The sequence below is a fragment of the Kogia breviceps genome, chromosome 5, assembly GCF_026419965.1.
Source record: "Kogia breviceps isolate mKogBre1 chromosome 5, mKogBre1 haplotype 1, whole genome shotgun sequence".
Taxonomy (NCBI): Eukaryota; Metazoa; Chordata; class Mammalia; order Artiodactyla; family Physeteridae; genus Kogia; species Kogia breviceps.
The window spans coordinates 115,899,305-115,925,799 of NC_081314.1; positions in this window are offsets into that span (position 1 = coordinate 115,899,305).

A 26,495-nucleotide genomic window follows, 5' to 3' on the forward strand; every position below is an offset into this window, starting at 1 on the left:
GACCTTCACCAAATATGTAATTTTAATCAACCAGTCTGGAATTTTCTGGTCAGCACCAATGAGATAATCTGCCATGTGGGACCACTCCATCCCCCATAGGAAGAAGAGGCAATTTCAATGATAAAACCCTTGCTGTTCCCTCCCCCTACCCCCCAAAAGATATCCTGGCTTTAAAAAAAAAAATCCTTTTTTTTTTTTTGCTAATAACTCCCTGGCCCCACCCTTCTTCCTATAAAATTCTTCCATTTGTAGAACACCTCAGAGTGCCCTTTCAGTTGCTAGATGGGATGCTGCCCAATTCATGAATTGCCTAATAAGGCGAATGAGATCTTCAAATTTACTCAGTTGAATTGTGTTTTTTAATAACTCAAACTTTTTAAATTTTTATTTTTAAAATTTTGCCATCTCAGTCCTTACCTTGGTGAATTTTGTGAATGTTGTCACTACGGTGTAATGTCAGTTTGTGCAGGTATATGGCGTTTGAACAAACATAGTGGGAACAGTGTTGTCCATTTAGGGGAGGAAAAAATATTTTTCCTTTATCCATCTCTGGCAGGGCCCTGTAAATTAGACTGTAAAAAGACAGATTAACAAGAGGAAAACAAACAAGTTTATTAACATGTGTATCCTGCACACCCATGGGAGCAACCAATGATGAGTGACCCAAAGGGCTGGTTAGAACTTGGACCCATATACCATTTTAAGGTTTGGGGCTTCTGAGAGGGGGGAACAAGTTATGAGAAGGTGACCCAGAAAAGTATGGTAAACAAGGGTTGTTTAGTAAGGTTTATAATACAGATTTAAGTTTTCCCTATTGATAAGAGTTTTTAAGAGTCCTTTACCATATCTGCTGGTTCTCAATGGCCATTACCTCAAAACAGTCCATATGCCAGAGAGGCATAATTTGGCGTGGCCTATTCTGGTACCCTTCATTCATCACTACTCTCACTTGCATTATTTAAAATGCATTCAGTTACAAGTTAAAGACAGTTGAACTCAAACTGTCTTAAACAATAAAAGGAAATAAAAAGTTCATCTTTTTAAAAGTTTAATATTAGATTTAATCCAATGACTCAACCTGGTCATCAAAGGCGTAGTCTTATTTCTCCACTCTGTTTCTAATATATTAGAGCCTATTCTTTGATTTTTTCCCCCATAAACACATGAAGGTTGCCGGCAGATTCCAGAGTCAAATGCCTACAACTGAAGAAAGGATCTTTGTTTCAGAATTCCCAGCAAAGTTCCTGATGGGCCATTTAATTGGTCCAGAACAACTTCCTGATTTCACACTAATTAAGCCAGCTTAGTTTATGTGCCTGTCCCTTAAGCAATATTTATAGGCAGGAAATTCAATACACTGATGGGCTTAATCAAGGTCATATCCTCTAGTCGTGAAAAATCCCAGCCCAACATTCAGCTTCAATGAAAAAATATGGACAAAGAATGGGAACAAATGGTTCCCTTAAATCTTAACTATTTATTCTTGCTAAAAGAAATGAGAGTAGTTGCTGGAGAGAAAATAACAATCAGTGACTTCAGTTTTTTGAGAGTTACTGGTTTAGAAACTATACACACATATAGAGAGAAAATTAAAATATATGTAAAATTTGTATTTATATATGTGTATGTGTGTATGCATGTATGTATTAAACAAAAGTGGTAGAAAACTTGAAAGGATAGCTTTTTATCCAAAGTAATATAGAGCTGAGGGAATGTTGCCATTGACTAGAATGGGTGTAACCTTTGGAATAAAATCATGGAGATAGTGTCACAGAATTTTAGGGTTGAATGCAAGAAAACTAGAAGACTTCAGTTTTTAAAACCCTCTTTTTTATATTGAGCTGAAATCTTCCTCCTTTTAAATTTCGCCAAATCTTATTGTCACTGGTATTGCCATTTGAAACTACTTATAACAAGAAATCTTTCTGTTTTGTGACAGTCCCTCAAACATTTGAGGTTGGTTGTAGATAATAAACAAGGTAATACTGTCTTATATTTGGGTAGTGCTTTAAAGTTTTCAAAGTCCTGTTATGTCCAGTATTTTATTCATTTTTATTTATTTATTTATTTATTTATTTATTTATTTATTTATTTATTTATTGCGATACGCGGGCCTCTCACTGTTGTGGCCTCTCCCATTGTGGAGCACAGTCTCTGGATGCACAGGCTCAGTGGCCATGGCTCACGGGCCTAGCCGCGGCATGTGGGATCTTCCCGGATTGGGGCACGAACCTGTGTCCCCTGCATCGGCAGGCAGACTCTCAACCACTGCGCCACCAGGGAACCCCTTATTTCTTTATTTTAAAAAATATATAAAATTAGAAAAGTTAATCAGATTAGGAATTTCCTTGGCAGCAGCAAGTGATAGATACCAGTTTCAAAGATGATGTAAAAAAAAAAAAAAGAGAGAAATGTACTGGCAAGTGATTGTAAGGAAAAGTTGAACAACAAAGCAAATAGTATTCCAGAGCTGAACTTAGAATGACTCTGTGAGGAAAATAACATGACTCTCTATTTATTAACTGTCAGTCTCTCTGCTTATCAGCTTCTTTCCTACTGCAATCTGCCTTTCCTTGGCAGTAACTGTCATCAATAGCAGCTACTTAACTGTCATCTCACACCTTTGGCTATTGAAGACCATCTGACCCCTCTCTGGCTCACCAGTCCCATGAAGGGCCTTGTGGACTAATTGGCATGAGGGTTCTGAACCTGCTACAACAAAATACAGTTACAGGTTTGTTGGAGCAGGCAATCAAGAGGATGTGACTGCTGGCAGATGCTTGAGCTGGACCCTGGGAGTGGGAGGCTCCTTACCTGCTCTCCTGTCCTTGGAATGTACCTCCTGTCCATCAGTCCATCATTCCCACACTAATAACTCTTTCAAGGACACAGCTTGAGAGAGTAAGATATTGTGACCATCTGAACCAAATAGGTGTCTAAACCTAGCTAAGGCCTCTATATAAACTCATAAGATTCTGGCCGGTGGGTGCAGGAATCTAGTCTTCTTGCCGCTGCTCAACACAAGCCTCGTAAGTAAGTTTCCTTGCTTATTAAAACTACCCTCTACTGACTCAGCTCTACCCATCCCCAGTCCCTCCCATCAGGAAACTTGCACAAGCCTCTTAGATAGCCTCATCCACCATAGGTCACACAGAGGAAGCAAGAAGAACTACAATCCTGTAGCTTGTGGGAAAAAAAAAAACTGCATTCACAGAAAGATAGACAAGATGAAAAGGCAGAGGGCTATGTACCAGATGAAGGAACAAGATAAAACCACAGAAAAATATCTAAATGCAATGGAGATAGGCAACCTTCCAGAAAAAGAATTCAGAATAATGACAGTGAAGATGATCCAGGACCTTGGAAAAAGAATGGAGGCAAAGATCGAGAAGATGCAAGAAATGTTTAACAAAGACCTAGAATAATTAAAGAACAAACAAACAGAGATGAACAACACAATAACTGAAAGGAAAACTACACTAGAAGGAATCAATAGCAGAATAACTGAGGCAGAAGAACGGATAAGTGACCTGGAGCACAGAATGGTGGAATTCACTGCTGGGGAACAGAATAAAGAAAAAAGAATGAAAAGAAATGAAGACAGCCTAAGAGACCTATGGGACAACATTAAATGCAACAACATTCACATTATAGGGGTCCCAGAAGGAGAAGAGAGAGAGAGAAAGGACCAGAGAAAATATTTGAAGAGATTATAGTTGAAAACTTCTCTAACATGGGAAAGGAAATAGCCACCCAAGTCCAGGAAGCGCAGAGAGTCCCATATAGGATAAACCCAAGGAGAAACACGCAGAGACACATAGTAATCAAATTGGCAAAAATTAAAGACAAAGTAAAATTACTGAAAGCAGCAAGGGGAAAAAAAACAAATAACATACAGGGGAACTCCCATAAGGTTAACAGCTGATTTCTCAGCAGAAACTCTACAAGCCAGAAGGGAGTGGCATGATATACTTAAAGTGATGAAAGGGAAGAACCTACAACCAAGATTAGTCTACCTGGTGAGGATCTCATGCAGATTAGATGTAGAACTCAAAAGCTTTACAGACAAGCAAAAGCTAAGAGAATTCAGCACCATCAAACCAGCTCTACAACAAATGCTAAAGGAACTTCTCTAAGTGGGAACACAGAGAAGAAAAGGGACTACAAAAACAAACCCAAAACAATTAAGAAAATGGTCATAGGAACATACCTATCAATAATTACCTTAAACGTGAATGGATTAAATGCTCCAACCAAAAGACACAGGCTTGCTGAATGGATACAAAAACAAGACCCATATATGCTGTCTAGAAGAGACCCACTTGAGACCTAGGGACACATACAGACTGAAAGTGAGGGGATGGAAAAAGATATTCCATGCAAATGGAAATCAAAAGAAAGCTGGAGTAGTAATACTCATACCAGATAAAATAGACTTTAAAATAAAGAATGTTACAAGAGACAAGGAAGGACACTACAAAATGATCAAGGGATCAATCCAAGAAGAAGATATAACAATTATAAATATATATGCACCCAACATAGGAGCACCTCAATACATAAGGCAACTGCTAGCAGCTATAAATGTGGAAATTGACAGTAACACAATAATAGTGGGGGACGTTAACACCTCACTTACACCAATGGACCGATCATCCAAAATTAAAATAAATAAGGAAACAGAAGTTTTAAATGACACAATAAACCAGAGAGATTTCACTGATATTTATAGGACATTCCATCTAAAAACAGCAGATTACACTTTTTTCTCAAGTGTGCGCGGAACATTCTCCAGGTTAGATCGCATCTTGGCTTACAAATCAAACCTCAGTAAATTTAAGAAAATTGAAATCATATCAAGCATCTTTTCTGACCACAACAATATGAGATTAGAAATCAATTACACGGAAAAAAATGTAAAAAGCACACACACATGCAGTCTAAACAGTACGTTACTAAATAACCAAGATATCACTGAAGAAATCAAAGAAGAAATAAAAAAATACCTAGAGACAAATGACAATGATAACAAGACGATCCAAAACCTATGGGATGCAGCAAAAGCAGTTCTAAGAGGGAAGTTTATAGCTATACAAGCCTACCTCTGGAAACAAGAAAAATCTCAAACAATCTAAACTTACACCTAAAGGAACTAGAGAAAGAAGAACAAACAAAACCCAAAGTTAGCAGAAGGAAAGAAATCATAAAGATCAGAGCACAGATAAATAGAAACAAGGAAAACAACAGCAAAGATCAATAACACTAAAAGCTGGTTCTTTGAGAAGATAAAAAGAATTGATAAACCATTAGCCAGACTCATCGAGAAAAAGAGAGAGAGGACTCAAATCAATAAAATTAGACATGAAAAAGGAGAAGTTACAACGAGACACCACAGAAATACAAAACATCCTAAGAGACTACTACAAGAAAATTTATGCCAATAAAATGGACAACCTGGAAGAAATGGACAAATTCTTAGAAAGGTATAACCTTCCAAGACTGAAGAAATAGAAAATATGAGCAGACCACTCACAAGTAATGAAATTGAAACTGTGATTAAAAACCTTCCAACAAACAGAAGTCCAGGAACGGATGGCTTCACAGGTGAATTCTATCAAATATTTAGAGAAGAGCTAACACCCATCCTTCTCAAACTCTTCCAAAAAATTGCAGAGGAAGGAACACTCCCAAATTCCTTCTATGAGGCCATCATCACCCTTATTCCAAAACCAGACAAATATACTACAAAAAAAGAAAATTACAGACCAATACTGCTGATGAATATAGATGCAAAAATCCTCAACAAAATACTAGCAAACAGAATCCAGCAACACATTAAAAGGATCATACACCATGATCAAGTGGGATTTATCCCAGGGATGCAAGGATTCTTCAATATACGCAAATCAATCAATGTGATACACCATATCAACAAACGGAAGGAGAAAAACCATATGATCATCTCAATAGATGCAGAAAAAGCAAAAACAAAACAAAACAAAACAAAAAACAAAAAAACTGCCCTCTACCAATCTGAAGTCCTCTACCTGTTTCTTCCATCTCTCCTTGCCCTTTGTGTATGGAGGCCAGTTTCAGATTTCACTAGGGAAATTCCAGAGGTCGAGAACTGATGATTAACGAGCCAACTGAGAGACCAAATAAATGGGTCTTGGGAATATTAGTGTCAAGCGCAAATGGACACCAGACTTGAAAATTCCCTGAGCAGACAAAACTAGTTAGTCATACAAGCAAAGCTTTAATCTAGCTTATTTTGCCAGACAAGCAAGGTTAACCTGTCCTGGGTCACTTCTTGCTTGTGCCTCTGAAAATTATAAGCAGAACTTAAAACGTTCCTCAAAGTTGGTATGTGGTAACCACTAGCCAATTCCCATTTATTTAAGAAAATTCTAATATTATAACCAATCTCTGTAAAGAATAAACACTTACTGCTTTCACACTATATAAGCTATGTTATGACAATACACCTCTGAGCTTCATTCCATGTTTTGGTTTGAGTGCTCCCAGTTTGCAAATAGTTTTGTTTTGGTGTGTGAACAACAAACTTTTACTAATTACTACTTGAGCAATTCATTGGTTTTACTGCTGTTTTTTATTAGCTTTTGACAGGAAAGAGGCATCCTCCAGGGAAATCATGAGTTGGCCATTGACCTCTATGTGGGAGGGGTGGCATGTATGTTAGATGTTTGTGGACCACACTGTGAGTCTGCGGATGCCCTGAAATCACCAGCTGGTCTAACATCCTTGTCTGAGGAACTGCACAGAGCATGCTGTGGCAAAGAAGGGAAACAAATGGCCCCCACAGTGGACTGGCCTCTACTGTGGCCACCGATGTCCAACTAGAGGCTGATGTCCAATTAGAGAGTTGGCAGAAGAGCTGAGGTTAGAGAAGGACATGCAGGTGTCCACTGCTCTGCTCACGTTGGGGCTGGTGGACAAGGTGGGAGAGCAGGGTAACAAGTTGGACACCTTAGTGTGTGTTTTGCAAAGCTGGGAGGGTGCAGACTGCTGAGGGGTAAGGTCCAGTTGTTTGTGACAAAGCCTGGTTAGGACAGTAAGAGGTGGAATCCCTGGGAAAGTGAGGAGAGTGAAGAGGAGGGTGTTGTGATCGACAGTGAAATGGACAGAGCACCTGTGACATCTGATCTCTAGTACAAAGGAAAGCCAAAGCACCGTGACAACAGCCCCAGCCAGCCGGGCAGCCCCCAATTCAGGAAATGCTCCTGATGAGAGAATATGCTCCCGCTGAGCTTATTGATATAGCTTCCAAGTTCCAGCCAAAGGCCGGGGGAAGTATCCAGGCATGGTTAGTGCAGCTGTGGGATACAGGGGGTGATGGCATTTCTCTGACCAGGCAGGAGGCAGAAAGAATGAACAACATCACCCCACCCCACCTCCCTGTCCTCTCGCAGCGCCTGCATGGTACTCGGGAGGTTCAAGGTACTCACTCCCTTGTAGATTGGACTATTCTATCTTGCAGGGAAGCTTGGCCCAGTGAGGGGGATCTCTGTGGATGCATGGGGCCTTGGAAATCTATAGAGGAGGTACCAAAAATTCTTAGGAGTTGGAAATGAAACAGGCCATCTATGCTCATCGTTAAAGGCCCTGTGTGTGCCACATTCACTGCAGGAATGAAGGACGAAATATTCCAGTTCACCCCCAGCACCTGGTATGGAAAGCTGATATCCATTCTGAGCCCAGTTGTGGGACAAGATATTTATGATGTTGGAAAATCCATTGCTGATCTGGGGGTAGCTGACAAATCCTGGGAATGGGTACAGGCTGTGGGAAAGGCCCAAGACAGGGAGCTCAAAAATCCAAAAGGCTACCCCAGTCAACTGTAAAGTGTGTGGTAACAGGAACTGGGAAGTAGTGTGGTGTGGTTTGACTTCATTGCTGCCGGGACCCACCTGAAAAGACAGACCATCCACCCAAGGCTGTGTTGGTCAGCCTGTGCAAAGCCTTAAAACCTGAACAACAGCTCACACCTGCCCCCACCTTTCCCTACCATCCCTGTTGGGTTGGCTGCTTCCCATGCCCCAGGTATGCTGCAGGCTGAGATTGCTTCCAGGTGAGGGCCCTTGGAGGCGATAGGAGGCTTCCTGTTGAGCTCACTATTCAGTGCTCCTACCAGTGTACACGGCGCTCCTCCAGGAAGAGCCTCTCAGTAAGAAAGAGCATGTCATCGTAAAAACTTCTCTTCCCATCAAGGGCTGGGTTGAGAAGATGTTCTGTCTACAGTTCCCACACTAGGAGCTGTTTCAGAGACATAGGCTCAAGAGAGTAAGATATTGTTGAGACCATCTGGACTGAAAAGGTAACTAAACCTAGCTAAGGCCTCTGTATAAACTCTTAAGATTCTGGTGGGCGGGTGCAGAAATCTACTCTTCTCTCTCTTTTTTTTTAGTTTTAATTAAAAAAATTTTTTTGTAGTTTTGATTCAGTGTTTTTATTTTTTTTTAACTTTTTATTTTATATTGGAGTATGGTTGATTAACAGTATTGTGTTAGTTTCAGGTGTACAACAAAATGATCCAGTTATACATATACATGTATCAATTACTTTTCAAATTCTTTTCCCAGTTAGGTTGTTACAGAATACTGAGCAGAGTTATACAGAAATCTACTCTTTTTGCCATCACCCAAGACCAGCCTTGTAAGTTCTCTTAAAACTACCACCTCCTAGGCTTCCCTGGTGGCGCAGTGGTTGAGAGTCTGCCTGCCGATGCAAGAGACACGGGTTCGTGCCCCGGTGCGGGAAGAACCCACATGCCGCAGAGCGGCTGGGCCCGTGAGCCATGGCCGCCGAGCCTGCGCGTCCGGAGCCTGTGCTCCGCAATGGGAGAGGCCGCATACCGCAAAAAAAAAAAAAAAGAAAAAAAAAAGAAAAAAAAACCTACCACCTCCTAATCTGGAGTGGTCTGCCTCTTTCTTCAGCCTCTTCCTGCCCTTTGTGTATGGGCACCAGTTTCATATCTCACCCTGAAAATTTCCAAGGTTGCAAACAAACGAGGTTGATCATAGTTCCCATGTAAATAGTGGATAGTTTCCAAGAAAAGCTTTTGGGAAGACAGGCACATAGTTATCTACTACATCAATCCAATTTTATGGATGAGGAAACTGAAACTTACAGATATCAGGCAGTTTATCCAAGATAGCTTCTCTAGCAATTGACAGGTCAACAACTTCAGGCTTTTTGACATCACATCTTTTTAAAAAATCTTTTCCCAGACTTCTCTTTTCTAACCTGAATTACCCCAGTTTTTAGCTGACTATCAGGATATAATCTTTCAATTATACTCTTCTTACAAGTGTTCAATTTATGCATATTTTTGTACTCAGAATTTAGCAAAATTATGTTACAGAATAAAGAAAACCAAGGAAAAACAGTCAAAATATTCCTCTTAAAGGCATTATTATAATGTTATTATTCATTTAAGTCACATTAGTCATTTTGGACATCTCTGCAATAATCAAAAACCTCTAATATTTTTCACCTGCAAAGATCTGTTAGGTGGGACTCACTAATCTTCTGTTAAAAAGATAAATCTCTTTGATATTTCATGTTTTACGTTTGACCCACTTTTTCTTTTAGCTTCTCAAACTTTTTGAAAACCTTATTCTGTCAATCACTATATGTAAATAACATTTTCCTGAACGCAGACATCTGGATATGTGATCTGATGAATCTTTCTGCTGCTTTTAGGTATGTCATTCTATCTAGCTATCAACATTTTAAGTTTCCTCTATAAAACTAAAGATTCTCTTATCCTCTATCTCTGATTCTACCCTTTGGAGAAGAGTAAGAGATTCCACTGAAATACATGATTCAAAAAAGTGGGGTTTGACGCTATTTTTAAGACTCCTTTGGTTCCTAATGAATCCATACACAAGCTGGTTTGATAAAAATGAAAAATTATTAGTGTACATAAATGTAAAGTCACAGGGCTGGACTGACTCAGCATGACTGGATCTATGTGCTCAAGTGATACCCTTGCTGCATCTCTCTTTACCTGATCTGCTTCTCTCTGTGAATTGACTTAATCTTCAGGCAGGTAGGTATTCTCCATGTTGTAGGACTTCAGGAGCCCCTAGTGGAAATCATCTGTATTTTCCACCATCCAAAATTAGGAGAAAATCCATGCTCATCTAAAAAAACATTTACAGAGCAACTCTCAAGGTTTTGTGTTGAAAACAAGGATGTATATTTTCTGAAAAGAATGTGACACTGAGTTGTAAGGATTTTGTGAAAGGGCACCCTGCTTGTGATGAGGAGAGCTGAGCTCAAGCCAGGGCTTCACCTCTATACCTCATTTCAGTTTAACATGCACAATCTAGATCAAAATATTTTATAGGAGCTATAAAAATTCTCAATCTTTTCATTTCTTGGATGATACATGTATGTATCCCCCCAAAAGACTCATTTACACTTATAATTATGAATGAAAGAAAATCTTATCTTTATTCATTTGGGTTCTTTTTACATTTCTATGGTCACAAAGTTTTCTTTGTACTGAAGTCTTCTAAGTTAAATATACTATTCTACTTATTGTCCATAAATAATATTTAATGTACTTGGAATTTATCAGAAGGTATATCTTGGTTCTGTCATATTTTAAAAGATGTCCACACTCTCAGTTAGTATTTACATAAATAAGAATTAAAAACCTAGCTGCTTGATTTATCTCTAAAATGATTTACCTTCAGAATACAACTACAAAGGATATTATTTTATCAAAAGAACAAAAAGTATTAGTTAACATTCTGTTGGTTTTAAGTGTTCAAATACAACTTGAGCAAGCTGAAGTAAAATGGGAACTTAATGACTGGCTTCTAGGCTGTCTCACAGACTGGGAAGATAAGAAAATAGCTCAACCTCACAAATAACTGGAATCAGGGGTTAATCCCTCAGAACTCTTTCCCATTTAGTCTCCTCCAATCTGAAGCAAAAGTGGTTTCCTCTAACTCACCAACTGTAGATATCTCTATCTCTATGTCTATCTCTATCTCAGTCTCTATCTTTATATCTCTATATCTATCTCTGTCTCTATCTCTCTATTTCATAGCTTCGGCTAGTAGAGAGAGATTTGTTCCCCTTTTTCTAGTTTTATAATCTTTAGGGAGACACTTATTGGTTCATCTTGGATCAGGGACCCATCCTAGTGACTCGAATCTGGAATTTGAAAAGAACTTGGTCCCAGCTTTTGTCAGATGCTTATGCCAATTGAAGCAGATTCCCAGTTGTCAGTAGCCAGTGTGACATGATGCTAAGTATTGTTTCTATAGTTACTATGTGTTTGAGGACAAGCTACCTTTCAGAAAGGGATCTATAATATCCAGCACACTAAGTAATGAATTTTCTCATAGCCAGTGATATTGATATTAATTCAAGTCCTCATTGAAGATTTAACATATGTATCCTAGCTATAACTGGAGTTCATATTTCAGCATTCTTGCTAATAATATTATATGCAAAGTAAATTTGTCCTTTTCAACGCCACTTGCATATATGTTAATTATCAACTCTCTTACTAATTTTTTTCAGTTCATCCCACGACAACTCTTGAATATAGTTGGCATTCAAAACAAATATTTTTAACTTGACTAAAGGAATAGCAGTGATTATCGAATTAAACAGACATGAATGATGTATCACAAAAAGATTCATGCTTCGGAAATTTGTTCTGTTAGTATTTGTTTTTAAAAGGGCATGCTTGAAATTCTAATGACAAATGCACACATATTTCATACTTTATGTTTCTCAAAGGACTTTTAAAAAATTATTCTATAAGGTTTCTGAAATTCCTAAAATAAAAGCTGTAGCTGATCTTTATAATTATAAATAAAGAGTTGATTTTAGAAACCACTTGAAATCATCTATCAAGTAAAACTTTTCCAGAACATCCCATACACCAAAACGACACTGCTAGAAGACACTAGTACACCATGTAGATACAATTAGGTTATCCCAAAGAAGAGGATTAAATTTCAGAAAAAAATATAATTTTCTCTTTTCATGCATTGTTCCATAAGAGCACAAATACCTTTGAGTAGCTTATTAACAGAAAATTATTTCAATAGGTGGATTAGAGAGAGTCGGTAAGAAACTGTGAATTCAGCCCTGTTTTAAAAATTTACTAAAGCTTGCCATCTAGAGGTCTACAGGGGTATATTTTGGAAAGTATTTTCAGACGCATTTTCTATAATCTAAAGTCCTGATATTTATATGTTTAATATATTCAATCAAATGAAGGCTCAAGTAAAGGGAGAACATTTCAGTTATTACTGGATCTACACAGGATATTTTAAATTTTGGACTTCTAATTTTAAATAAAAACAAGTTTGCTTCTATTTTTTACTTATACAATCATTTTGACCTGCAAATTTCTTCACACTATATGAGAAAAGGAAAACAATACATTACAGGTTGGTAAATGTACCATAGTATATATAATGATTAACATTTTGTTGACTATTAAGGCTAACTGTCTTCTGGTTATTTGTATTTCTGGTGAGCACTGCTGTTTGATGGATGGAAGAAGAAGGTTGTTCATGTTAAATAATTATAGGAGTATGGAAAGCAAAATTCCCTGATAATAAAGGAAAAGGGCATCATTCTAAATCTAGGTCTAGTACTACATCATTATGTATGTGTGTATAAACAAGGTGAATTTGTGAATTTGGGGTCCTTTAAGAAATAATTGTAATACATATCATTGCTGCAATAGATTACACAATGGAGGCATTTATCAAGATTGCAAGTGTGTTTTCATGAATGTTTTACAGTTGTCAGCTTATCAATGGCTAAAACAGTGGATAATAAGCTTTAAAATGTAGATTATGGGGCCATAAGAGAACCTACTTCTAATGAAAACTTTCCAATCAACCGAGTTGAAGGTTAGGAATTTTCAACTCTCACTATGTCATAGGGTACTGGTTTTAGCAGTAAGAGAGACAAGAATGTTATGGTTGCTGCCAGTATTAATGCTTTACTTTGTCAGGAGGAGGTGTTGAGCATTCCATGTGATCCAAATATGTTCACTTTTTAACAGCACTGGGAAACCCTGAAAATGCTTTCTTAAATTAAAAAAAAAATAATTTGATGCCATACCAATATTAAATCATTGCATTATTTTTTCCATTTTAAGAGACCCTCTAGTTTAAGATGTAAAATCAACATTTGGGGTAGGGTATCACCTCACTAAATGTACATATTTATATCTGCCTTTGTGACGTTAAGATGTATTCCAGTGTCAGACGTCCTATATGGGGAAAAAGTGTTTCTAAAGAATGAGAAATTGCTGTAATAAAAATGGCTTTATCTAGTAGAGGTAATATATATGCACCTCTGTAATTAAGTATCTCATGTTATGATATAATTACTCAGTGTCCTTACATTGACCTCCAGGAAAAGAGTATCTAAATATTACATTATAGTTTTAACTTTTGTCTTGTAAAATAGTACAGTTCCTGTGAAATGCAGTGCATTATGTTGATGAAACATCCAAGACAATGTACCAGCAAAAGGTTATGCAGCAGCAGTGAGGTTCCTCCGCCTCATTCCAGAGAACTTTTAAATCTTGAAATCGACTTAAAAATAGTAATAAGATTGAACAGACATCTCAATCTCTGGCCTCATCAGTGTTTGGGGGCTACATGAACTGTGGCCCCCTGGGACAGACTGTTCATTATGCACCCTTCACAGCCCAGTAACGATAGCCAACGTTTTATGTTAACAGTCCCAAGATCTGATCATGAGGAAAGCTGGCTTGGAGTGTTGCCTGAAGGAGAGATACTTCTTGAACTTAAAGCAACTCCACACTATGGTCCAAGCATGCCATTCATCACAGAGGAGTTCCTGTCTACTGGTAAATTGATAAGCATAATGCCATTTGGGATCTTCCTGACCACCGTAGCACTTCTTACCACTGTGTTTGTAATTGTGTGTGTGTGCATGCAGAGGTGCATGTGACTGTGTGTTCATCATGATGCTGTGCTGCTTTGTCTTCAAAGATAGCACTTCAGTAGTCTTATAAATGCAAATTGTTGCCTTATCAAAGAAAGGTAATTCATTAAAAAAAATAGAAACCACTAAGGTAAGTCTCATACATTTAGGTTTTCATGAGTCTCATATATTTAAATCTTTTAAAGATTTTCTCAACCTGGCATAATTGTTAATCTCATGGCTCTAGTATTAGACCATTTAAGTTCATTTCCCAGCTTCCGCTAAGCTCTGTAACTTTGGGCAATTTACTCAAAACTTTTCTGTGATGATGCAGATAGGGATTTTAATTGTACATACCTTTTAAGATTATTGTGAGAAAGGAAAGACTGAAACATAGTAAGAGGTCAATAAATATTCACTATTAGGATGATATTTAATCATTGGTCAATAGCCTTGAAACCTACCAGTGTAGTTTATTTCCTTGGGTCAACAAAATTCTTGATTACTTTTTCTCACAAGAGCCCCTTAGGTAAAAGTCAACACCTGGATTTTACAAGAAGTTGTTAAGTGTAAGAGGCAAGCTGAGTTTAGATTTGATAGTATTCCATAGTAATTTTAAAAATGCATGATTTTCTAAAGTACTAAACACACACTCCTGAATAAAGAACAACTCTTGAAGAATAACGAAAGGCAATGTGGTGTTATAACAATGGGCATTGGCATCATATCTAAGTTACAGTTACAGGTCTGTCACTTGGTCAACATCTGTAGGTCTCACACTCTTCATCTCTAACTTAGAATGACATTATTGCCTTAATTGCAGTTTGTTGTGAGGCTTAACTGATAACTAAATCTTTTAGGTAAGAGCTAATTATTTTTCTTTTTAATAGGGAGAAAGGGCAGCATGGCAGGAGTTGGCTTGATTGGGAATATTGCTCTAACTTTTACTTAATTCTGATTCTGTTTTTCTCCCTCTATGTCTGTACAATCTGCTCCCTGTTGCCCTCCTTACTTACCTTTTTCTTTCACTAAATTCTCCACTTTCTCCATGCTTATGTTGCCTCTTCCCTTCCCCTCTTCTCCTGCTGTTATTTTTCACTACACCCCAAGTAGCATTTTGATGAAAATGTTTTTCTAAGTTTACAAAAAGAGATTCATGTTTAAAATTGCTTATGAAGTAGAGTATAACATGGCTAGCATATATATATATATATATATATATATATATATGCTATATGAATATATATAGAGAAATATATATATTTCTGTGAAGGGTCAGATAGTAAATATTTTAGACTTTGTAGGCCATGTGGTTTCTGTTGCAATTATTCAACTCAGCTTTCTAGTGTGAAATCAGCCATAGACAATATATAAACAAATGAGCATGGCTATGTTCCAATACAGCTTTACTTATAGACATTGAAATTTGAATTTTATATAATTTTCACATATCGTGAAATAGAATTCTTTTAATTTTTCCCAACTGTTTAAAAATGTAGAAATCATACTTAGACCATGGATTGTATAAAAACAAGGTGATAGAGCAGATTTGGTCCACAGCTTATAGTTTATAGACCCTTGATATAAGCTATGGGATTTATGCTGAGGTTAAGAAATTATATATTCAAACTCCCAGCTAATTAAAAATAGATTAGAAGAGACTAAATATCACATTGAGTGGGAGCAGATTATAGAAGACTTGGAATAACAAGAAGAGGCACTTAGATAAACGATGTTGTCAATAGATTGCTTTATTTATTCTTAAGCAGGAGAATTAAGTGATACAAACCATGTTTGAGGAAGATTCATCTGGAAGTGCTGTGCAGTGTGGACAGCAAAAGGAAACATGAGTTAAAGTGAATCCAGGTGTCAGCTAAGGAGGTCATTGACTTGGTGGGTGGCTTTGAGAATTGTGAAGATGAAAAAGGAAGAAGCAACAAAACTTGGTGAACATTTGGATTTAAGGGTAAAATGGAGGAGATGGCTAAACAAGATGGCAATTTTATTAAAGTCAGCGACTGGGATAAAACAAGGAAGTGAAAATGGTACAGGGAAGTCATAATTTGAATTACATATCTTTTCTAGACTAAAGACTGAATACAATAGGACTTCTAGCTTTTCCAAAGAGATTCACAAGAGAAAACCTTCTGAGGATTTTTCTTCTTTTTTTTTTTTGGATAGTTTAATCTGTTGTTATTTTAGTTTTTATGTTGTAATCCACTTAATCATTAAGTCTGCTAATGAATGTGAACTGAACAAGACCATTAAATGGCCTGCATGTGAGTGAGCAAAGTAAGAAAAGTTTCTCATAAAAATCCCACAGGCAACAACTGAAGTCATTGTAGTTTAATAAAGCATAGGTATGTAAACACATTTGTTTTTCTTTTTTCTCTTAGTGTGTAATGGAAGAAAAATGGCTTTGTTCAGATTCCATTTTCTGGACATTTTTACAACATAACATTCAAGGATGTGCATTCCAAGTAAAAATATTTATCAGTACCCTGAATCACTGAGAATTAAATAACTCAACATTTTTGATAGAAAACTCAATTTTCAAACTGTCATATCTCATTCCTTTCCAGTGACATGCAACCCAACTCATGGCTCCCTTTTGTGGAGTTTTTAGCCATCAACTGGGAGAACTGTTGTTCCTCTAAGAAGAAAGCATAGAATAGTACCTTAGGGTATGAAGTTCTAACTTCTTGTATTTCCCAATAAAAACTGTTCCTTTAAATAAAGTATTCCTTTTTTAAATTGAGAAACAAAAGACATCTTCTCTGTTTCAGAGTAACAAAATCATATCTATCTACATAAGCAATTAGTATGCAACACTATTATGCCATATCCATGTGTCTTTGGAATTGTAGTCTGTAGGTAGCACAGCAAAAAGCCTTCTATCACATGCAGGTAAGGTTGGTAGTAGAGCAATTAATTGAAAAAGTTGGTTACAGTGAGGAATCACAAAATAATGTTATACGCACACATTAAAGGTTTTCTATTAACCTGAAACCTACAAATAATGTTCAGTAACTATTTTTTAAATATAAGACCAAAGTTATTTTATGCTTTTTTTTTCCCTAAAGGATGGACCCAATGATTAGAGTTCATGTTTCCACATAAATCATACACATAATAGATCTTGTATGAAAGTCAGTTTTGTTTTCTTTTTTAAGTGGACCAAGAACTTAAAGACCATTGCAAAGTAATCTAACCTAGGTAGAGAAGCCTTTAAGACATTTAAGGTTTTTTCCCTTTAATTGTTTAAAGTTGTGTCTCCTAAACTAATTCAGCCCTATTGGTAACCTATTTTTATTGAGTCTTAACAAAGCATTCAACTTAGAAACAGCATCAAAGAAACACTTTCACAACTGTATTTAATCAGCTTAAGCAATATTTAATTGAATTACATAATTACGATCATGAGCATAACTTATATAAACATGTTTGGGAGCAAATCCAAATTGTATTCTTGATAAAAACAAAAACAAAAACATGAAAACCTTCTACTAGTGGAAGGAAAAGTATTAGAGAGTATAACAGAGATCCTGTTTTTGAGCATTCAGTATGCTATGGACATTGGCTATGATATAGGGCAATGTTGGTTAATATAGTGAGATATTTAAGTGGTAGTTGTATGGCATATATATTGGATTTTAAAAGTTGCTCTATTAATTTTCTTTAACAAATTTTGAAGTATCTAGAAAGCACTTCTAGGTTTTCAGCTCTTGAGAGAAAGGGATGGATCTTATTCATGATTGGATGACCAGTGCCTACCACAGTGCCTGATGTATAATAAGCATTCAATTATTATTTGAATGGGTAAATGAGTGGATGGTTGAATGAAAACCTACTCCAAAGGGGAAAAGGATAATACACTGACTTCTATATGGTTTCATAAGACATGAATGTGGATTACTAAATTAATTCCACCATGAAAATATACTAACTTTCGTATTACTATGAGAAATGTTTTCTTTGCATATTTAATTCATATACCCTCAGTATGAATTTATTGTGTCTTAAACTAGCTCAGCTAACAAGATTCTACAATTTTTAATTTCACTTCCACTCTCAACAGAATTGAAATAATTTAAAGATTAAGAGTGATAATCTAAACATCTGATTACAAACTGAATCAGGCAGATTCTCTGGGTAGCTGGTCATCTATTTTCATTTCCTCACTTTTTACACTCCTGTCCTCACAACCTATACACAATTTCTAAAATGCAAAACATTCAGGCTACCTGCCGGCTAAATTACCTCTGGGTAGTCTGATTCTCTTCCTACTGTATTGTATAAGTACATCCACTTTCCCTCATAAAAGTAGTTAACTACTGATTCCAGAATAGCATTCGGGCTTCTTTCTGCATCAAGACTGATTTCTTACTGTTGTTTAATTGTGATAGTTGGTGTAAATTTTCTCTCAGAAATGTTAATAATGGTAGGCTTAAAAAAAAATCATAAAGTCCTAAGTACAGAATCTTCATCTAATGCACTCCTAAAATGATGTCATTATGTGCAAATCACAGTAATATATTGAAATTGCTTTGAATAAACACTTTCTTTTCATTCCTCATAAAGCTATTGATATATCATATTACTTTTTATAGACTCTGTTCTGCGATATGATGTTTTAGATGTAAGTGTACCCAGCATGGGAAGAAAAATTCCTTCTGATAAAATGACTTCCATTCTGTCTCCAAATAATTTTTGCTGGTATCCAGTGAACACAGAAATCACAACTCGAATAACTCTTTCTCCTTTCTTTCTGACTATTTTGTTCTCCATGGAATCCTTTGACAATAAGCTCTCCTAGCTCTCTTTCTAATTTTGCTCAATTTTCTGTATTCTCATGTTCTTTCTGTCCCCCAAATAGTTGTCCTTCAGGCTTTCTTTGTTAGCACACTCCTAATCTTTTTTTTTAATATATACAGTTACCACTATGTGGACAACTCTCAAATATTTTTCTACAGTCCTGCCTATCTTTTTAATTCTAGTCCTGTATATGCAAAAATTGGCCAGAACCTTCACTTGGCTCTTTAATTGTCATCAAAACTAAAATCATCATAATTCTCTTCTCCTCAAATAACTTAAATTACCTCCTTATTCAGGGACTCCACGCTTCTGACCTCTTTCTACCCAGTCATTGAAACTTAAATTCTAGAGATCTAAATAGATTCTGGTACCAATTCCAATGGGTGTGTGTTGGGTCGGGGGGATGTGGTTCCTGCACAGCACCAAGTATTCTTCGGACACTGGCTGGGTGTCTTACAATTCAACTCAATTCTGATACTCTCTACCCAGCGATAGCATCAGATCTCACAGAGTGAAGGTTCAGTCCCTCAAGACTGCACCCCTTCTCTGTCCGCTTCAGATGCCAGTCGAAAGCCCAGGTGCTTCTGACTCTATTGATTAGAGGTTCTCATGAGCTCCTCTTTGGGTTCTATTAATTTGCTAGAGCAGTCACAGAACTCAGAGAAACATTTTAATTACTAGATTACCAGTTAATTCTAAAAAAGATATAACTCAGAAATGGCCAGGTGAAAGCGATGTGTAGGACAAGGTATGGGGAAAGGGCATGGAGCCTCCATACTCTGACGGTGCCACTCTCCCCTATCTCCGTGTGTTCACCAACCCAGAAGCTCTCTGACCCTCCTTTTGGTTTTTTATGGAGGCTTCATTACATAGGGATAATTGATTATATCACTGGCCATTGGTGCTTGAACTCAGTCTCCAGCCTTCTCCTGTTCCCAGAGGTCGGGGGGAGGGGGTGGGGAGGGGTGTGTGGGACTGAAAATCCCAAGCCTCAAGTTACCTGGTTGGTTCTCCTGTCAACCTACCCCCATCCCTAGGTGGGGTCCAAAAGTCACCTCATTGACATAAAAAAAGATACCTCTTCTACTCTCCTCACTTAGGAAATTCCAAGGATTTTAGGAGCCAAAAATGGGGATGAAGACCAAATATATATTTCTTATTATAAATCACATATCACAGCTTCTCATTTTCCCTCATTTTCTATATTCTAGAATGAACATTTTTTTAGTGACTAATATGTTCCAGGTACTATATAAGATCCTAGAGAACTCAGTGTTCTTGATTCTAGATGTTCCTGATCTTGAGAGTGTCTTAACTTACTAATGCAAAATGAAAGATGTTATGGAAGAAGAACAATTAAGAAGATAGGGGAAGATATAAGCAGTCAGTTTAAATATTGTACTACACTTTGGAGAAAGAGTGGGATTTTGGCAGACAAAGAAAGCATAAATCAGATCTTGTGTTTCTATTATCTGGACGTTTGTTTGTGCTATTCTTTCTGACCATAATTCTCATCTCCTTTAGCTCTACTTGTCAAAATCCCACTCAACTCTAGGACCTGTGGTTGACTTTCTTGTTCAATATTTGTTTTTCAAGTGATTGCAAATGTGTGTGTTTAGTGTGTGTGTCAATTGTAAGCTCTATCTTGTCTTATTAACTCTAATATTTATTGCTAGTACTAGCATTATATATTTGGCACATAGTAGGTGCCCAAAATATATTGCTAAATCAATGATTAACTCTATGAGAAAATGAGCTACGTAAGAAAACAAAAATTCATTTCACACACTGAATTTCAAGTTGTCCAGTCTTTTTCTGCTGTTTTCACATATGAAATTGGGAGCTGATATTGGGATCTTAATTGTGAAGTGTAGTGTAAGTACTCTAGGTCCTTGCAGTCAGAAATAATCAGTCTTTTTACATGTGGAAATATTCACAACACATGTTATGACCTACTATTCTAGTATCTTTTCAGTTATGAAGAAGCTGAAGTTTAATCACAAATGGAAATTCAATTATAGTGAATAATAGTTATCTGGATCTTCAGTTTCTTTTAATCTTCTGTTTCACTTTTTTCAAACTGTAACACTTGCTCATAGTCTGAGTTAAGGAAAAGTTGATTTTTACTGAAAATGAACTGAAATATTGCACATCTATGGGAATAAAAATAATATTTAATACTTAATTGAGTGCTTGCAATGTCCTAGCCACTTTACATATGTTACTTCACTTAATCTATATAGCCACCCACTGAATTATTCATCCAATTTTATGGATGGAACTAAGGATCAGAGTGATAAGGAATAAATGTTTTCTTTTAGAGGTTAAGATCCATACTAGTTTAGATATTTAAGAGAAGATGATATTATACCTCAATAAAGCTGAGAAAAAATGAATGCTCTTCCTTTCCATATGATAGTCTATCAATTGTGCCTTGGATTAGCATGACAGTAACAAAACCAACCAGTCAAAACTTGAGAGTGAAAGAAGTTAACCAGTGGTTTGGGCTGTATTATGGAAATAATGAATTTGGAATTTTTTTCATTCGCTTCTTCTCTCTGAATTAATTTGTGGTTTTTATTTTACATAAACATATTCACTGAAGAGCTATTCAGACTTGGCAGTAACCCCTGACCTGACACTCCTTAGCACAATGGCTTGAAAGATACATTTTTTTAACTTCCTTTTTTCCTCTTCCTTTCGTCTTCTTGGAGTATTATATATCTAAGTGACAGGAGTCTAACCGATATTTAGGAAGATAAACACTCTGCCTCTGTTAGGTACAACAGAAGGGTTCATACATCACTTATGAGCTCCCTTCTTCACCTGTCTGGTGCAGGGGAGGACAGTACCCCAGATGGACTCACTACATTATGGCTGATTGGTGTCCAGGACATCATTATTGGTGATCTTGTCTTGTCATTGGTTTATAGATGTCACAGAGGATACTGGTCCCAAAGTGGTATTTCTGCAGCAGGGCTAAGAATCATTATATGTTATTACTCACTTGCAAGATGATGAACACTATGTTAAGATTCAGAACAGCTACTGGAAAGAATTTTGAAAGAAATAAACATTTTATCATTTTCTATAAAATTTCCACTTTAAAAAAAGTAGGTGGATTATTACTATTTTACAAATAATTCTTGATATTTTAAATGTTTTTTAATGTTTAACTCTCAAAAATACTAGTCAACTCTTCTTTTACCGGAAAAATAGAATCTGGAAAACATGTCTATAACACTGTTATTGAGAAGTCCAGGACAGTGATGGCCCCTGATTTCATATGAAACCACAATGGCTCTCTTTTATTTTTCTCTCCTCAGTGAATTGATCAAATTGAGGCTAAATTGCTTGCTTCGTTATTACATGTGCATAACTTACATAACACAAAGTGTCTGAGTCATTGCGGGCTTCTCAGGGAATTTAATGAACTTGTGCTTTATGGACCTGATGCCGGTTTTGCAGCTCCCCTCCCACTGAGCATGACAGTAGCCTGCCACTGCCAGCACTGTCTCTCTGAATGGCACTGGTTACAGTGTTAGAGAAGAATGCTGGGAAATATTGACTTACAAACAGGGGCTAAACTACAGGAGGCTGAGTAACCATACTGTGTGCACTATCTTCTCCCAAACCTCAAATATTACCCTCCAATCATTATTATCTTTACTTAAAGAAAAGTGAAGTAAATTAATATCATTGACATTTGAAAGGTAGCCGGTGCCACAGAAGCCTTCCCCTGCCTTTGTATTGGCTATGTTGAATGTGGGGATATGTTTTGCAGGCCTGCTTTAGCCATAAGAGACACCTGAAATTCAGAGATTATTTTGCACTTGCTTGACAAAGGAAGTATCTCCCTACCCTGACTCGTGCATCTGTGAGTAACTAACAATCACCTTTTCATGACAGCTTTTCCTCCTTAAATACCTTCTATATTAAAACCTTGCTTTATACCACCTTTGCATGGCTCTGCATACGAAATACTAAAACATCATCAGTTTTAATGAAGTAGTTAACCCACTACTTGAAGAATTTATATTTATGGCCCACAGACTAGCTACCCTCCAACGTGAGCTAGGTGATGCATTAATCCTTGTCATTACAGAAGTAGGTACCCATGAAAATGAATAGAAATAGCTGATCTCATTAAAGGCTGAATTGAAACCAATTCTTATGGCGGCAGTAGCTACAACCTGTGATAATTTCCCTAGCTGCTATATGAGTTAAGTCCTGTAATTACTTTTTTAAAAATTCTAAATAGCATAATTTTAGGTTACATTGTATTTTTTATGTGTATATTTGTATGTATGTTGTATTTAAATAAGCTTGAATTTTAATTGGCTTGGCTTGGTTTTTATATTCATAGGGCTTTATATATGTCTTTCCACAGGCACAACTTTTTTCCTCTAATTCTTTTTGATTCTCACTCTCATTTTGCGAGACTGATCCTTAGATTATGACTCTCGTTATAAATGCATACTATGCTAGAGGGCTATTTTTATGCTCACAGACTCAAATCATTCTGGGATTTTAATTTCTCTTCTATAGTTTGAAACAAATTTTTAAATTTAAAAAGATGAAGATATTGGACCTTGCCCTAGGGTCCTGATTTAAGGTTTAGACAGGAGGTTAAATATCAGAACTTTAATATAAATCAAGTGCATGCATTTCTGAATAAAGGTCTGGCACCATCTGCACAGGGCATTGATTTCTCTAGCTAGAGGGCTGGAGAGTCTGTTTACAAAAGAATATACGATTTAGACAGAACAAGTGCCCTTCTATCAAATAGAAGAGAAGAGCCATGTCATTTGTCATTACAAGCACACCATTTCCTTTTTGGTGAGCTAATGCCCTTCCTTAAAAGGAGATTAGCCCTTTAAAGAAAGAAATTGGAGCTGGCAGGCAGCACCAGGAGTAGATACAGATTCGAAATTCTTTAAAAGCCTGAGTTCAGACCCATTCAGAATCTCTTAAAAACATCACCAGAGAATCCTGGTATATCCACATTCACCCACCAGGATTATTTCTGAATCATGACCACGTAAAATATTCGTGCAAACAGACACAGTTTCTTTAATAATTTACCCTCAAAATTAGATGCAATGGGTAATTATCTTGTTAGAGAATTTAAATTCAGCCTTCCTTTCATAGATGAGTCTCATACTATGAACACAATGATAATAATAGGCCAAGGAACATTTAAATATTTATGCAGATTCTACTTCAGTTTATATTTGGAAACTTTGCAACCCTGGTAGAAAGAATATCTCTTCTCACTGTGTACCATAACCTCTAGGACTGTAAATGATAATATTTTAGTAGCCCAGTGACCCTATAGCTTTGAATAAAGACAATTCTATTAAATAAATAATAAATTCTATTCTATTCTATTAAATTCATTTATAAGTCACAAGCAGGGGATTGGCTGAGAGTAACACATGCACCATAAATAAACTGAACATTGTTCCAGATATTATAATGCAGTAAGATATACATAACACTGATACCTATTAAAGATATTTTAATATTTCCTTAATGGCTTCAAAGCCACTTAGAAAACTTGCATCTATTTAGGATCTTTATTAATGGCATTGCAATCTTGGCGAAAAATATTAATTTTTAAGTTATTTGACTATTTAAATTTTGGACAAAAGCCTGATAGAATAATTTGTTTTATATCAACCAAGGTTTCACTTTTTTTCAGCGAATTATTCTGAGGCATATTATTTCAATAATAATATTGCTGTCCTTTTTTTTTTTTTACAATAATTTTGATAGAAAAACAAAAAAGAGTATAAAGTCTAGGAAGGCATATTGTTTTTATTTATTTGTTTATTTATTTATTTATTTATTTATTTGCCTGCTTTGGGTTTTAGTTGTGGCACACAGGACTTTCGTTGAGGCATGTGGGATTTTTCGTTGCAGGGTGCAGGCATCTCTCTAGTTGTGGCGGGCGGGTTTTCTCTCTCTATTTGTGGCACTGAGACTCCAGGGCACATGGGCTCTGTAGTTTTCAGCACACGGGCTCTCTGGTTGAGGCGCATGAGCTCAGTAGTTGTGGCATGCAGCTTAGTTGCCCTGTGGCATGTGGGATCTTAGTTCTCAGACCAGGGATTGAACCTGTGTGCTCTGCATTGAAAAGCAGATTCTTTACCACTGGACCACCAAGGAAGCCCCGGAAGACATATTCTTATAGATGGAAAAACAATGAAAGGAGGGGAAGAAATCTGAAACGATGTGGGGTAATATGAATAAAAAGCACTTGTTATATTTGGTTCAAATTCTGGCCTTAAACTAGCTGAGTGATTTGGAGCATATAACTCTGAGAGTCCTAGTTTCTTTATCCATAAAACATAAAACATAGTTCATATTGCATTTAGTTGTTACACGGGTTAAAGGAGATGATATATGTGAAAGCTTGGAATATAATCCTCGTGATGTTTCTACTCTCACTACCCTTTTAGGTGATAGAAAGTTCGGGCTGCCACAATTACTGTCATCCCAGGCTACTTTAGAAGGCCTTGGAAGAGAGATTTCTCCACTCCTCCATTCTTGGGTTTTCCTTCCAGGCAGATATACCAACCAGTAGGTCAGGCAGAACTTCATGGATTACAAACTTATGATTTATTGTGGACACTGACGTGACTGGAGTCAGTAGGCAAAGCAAATTATGTGCAGCACCGTGGGGCTCAATTGAACTTACCGATGCAATTTAGCCTTCTTATACTTAACACAAATTCTTTTCATTATGACTTTTCAGTTTTGCCTTCAACACAAATGCCTACTAACCCTAATTCAAAACCTAGCCCCTGAGATAGATCTAAATAGACCTCATGTGATCAGCATGTACATTATACTTAATTTCCAAGCACCATTGTAACAGCATTACCACACAGATGGGTACTACTACCAGGTAAATGGTGGTGAATTCTGCACTGGGCAAGCTTTACTGAAAACAATACCCAATATGCTTCATCTTTTGCATTGTTTATGAGTCTCTTCATTTGAAATTCTAAGGATTAATAAACTGGTAGTAAAAATTCATTGTGTAGATAATATAGCCATGATTCAAGCATCCAGTCTTAGCCTTGTGTTGGTCAAGAAAAAAAAAAAACAAAGACTGGCCACTAAAAAGAAATGTGAAAATGAATTAAGTTGATTACATGTTTCAAACTCCACAAGAAGATACAAGGTTCATTGTAATATTACTCTTCTCTTCACCTGCAGCAAACCCAGTGTCAAACTCTAACATCTAAATCTACTAAAAAACGCCTTCCCCAAACTTCTATTCTCTAGTGTAACCTCTTCCTCAGTCTTTCCCATAATAATGCATCACAATAATGCAAACATCTGCTTTGGAATTCCAGAATGCTCCTCATTGTTTGGGGAAAAGGCAGAAACTTATCAGGCAGAGCCAGAAGTATTTTTAGTGGGAAGGGGATAGGGAAAGGCTGGAACTATTGCTGTTATTTTTATTTTGGTTTTTGAATCTTCAGGTACCAATTGACAGAGAATACAGTAGAACAAAAGAACTATGTTGGACAATGACTATTGTCAATGGATTACTGAAGCAACTTAGAAACCTAGGGGATCAAAGAGAGCAAATTGCTTCTTCTTTAATAATGTTTGGTGACTTAAACTCTGAGGGAAATGAATTTTGGTGAATATAAAGAAGACATGAATTTGAATTTTGTTTTCTCATTGCCTGAAGTTTACCC